The sequence below is a fragment of the Eschrichtius robustus genome, chromosome 3 (genome assembly GCF_028021215.1).
Source record: "Eschrichtius robustus isolate mEscRob2 chromosome 3, mEscRob2.pri, whole genome shotgun sequence".
NCBI lineage: Eukaryota > Metazoa > Chordata > Mammalia > Artiodactyla > Eschrichtiidae > Eschrichtius > Eschrichtius robustus.
Window position 1 is genome coordinate 115,915,877 of NC_090826.1, and position 1,154 is coordinate 115,917,030.

A 1,154-nucleotide genomic window follows, 5' to 3' on the forward strand; every position below is an offset into this window, starting at 1 on the left:
GCACTGTTCAAGTAAAAAAATAAAAGCATAAAGATGTAGGAAATAGAAGAAAACATAAAGAAATAAAGCCTTTGAGAAGGTGAGAGGAGATGAGATTCATTGCATGTGTGATGATGAGAAGCTTATTCAAGGTCAGGACAAAGGTACATAGAACTTTTATGATATCAACAGTGAAATGGAGGAAGGACCTTGGTCAAAAGTCAATGGTGGGTGGGACTAGCTATCTCTCCCTTCCAGAAGATGGTTCTCTTAATGGCCTTAATGAGTCCCTTGTTACGAAGACTGTAGATAATTGGGTTGACCAGTGATGTTAGTACAGAGTAGACTACAGCAAGTGTCCAATCAAGGGTCAGTGACTAGCTCTTCTTTAGTCGCACATACGTGAAGATGATGATCCCAAAGAACATGAGGACCACAATAAGATGTGAGGCACATGTAGAAAAGGACTTCTTTCTTCCTGCTGTTGTTTTTATCTTCAATATAGCCCCAATGATTCTTCCATAAGACACCATAATAAAGAGGAAAGTGATAAGGATGATGAAGGCATTGATGGCAAATCCACCAGGACATTATTGGATGTGTCCTCACAGGCCAGGCTCAGAAGAGGTGGAAAGTCACAGAAGAAGTGTTGGATTTCACTGTAGCCACAGAAATGGAACTGGGAGACCAGGATGACTTCAGAATTGGGACACAGAAAGCCACAAGTCCAACAACCAGCAGTCATCTTGGCACAGAGCATGGGTGTCATAATTGCAGGATAGTGGAGGGGCCGGCAGATGGCCGGATATCAGTCATAGGCCACTGCTGTAAGAAGGTAGCATTCAGAGGCCCCTAGGGAGTGGAAGAAGTAAGTTGGAAGGAGGTATCCTGAAAAAGAAATGGTCTTCTTATCACTGAGAAGATTAGCTAGCATCTTGAGGATGGTGGTGATTGTATACCATAGCTCCAAGAAGGAGAGAACACTGACAAAGTGGTACATAGGTGTGTGTGTAGGGCTGCATCCAATCGTATGACTAAAAAGATGGCCATGTTGCCACTGACAGTGAACAGGTATGCCAAAGCAGCAGGACAAAAAGCCAGCCCCTGACATGTGTCACTTTGGGGAAACCAAGGAGCACAAGTTCAGCCAGGCTTGAATGGCTGTGTGGCTCCAT

General features: G+C 44.1%; 1 pseudogene; it reads right to left on the reverse strand.

Annotated features, from left to right (window-relative positions):
* Positions 1–200: 200 nt before the first annotated feature.
* LOC137761363 (olfactory receptor 6N2-like) lies at positions 201–1,154 on the reverse strand (annotated as a pseudogene).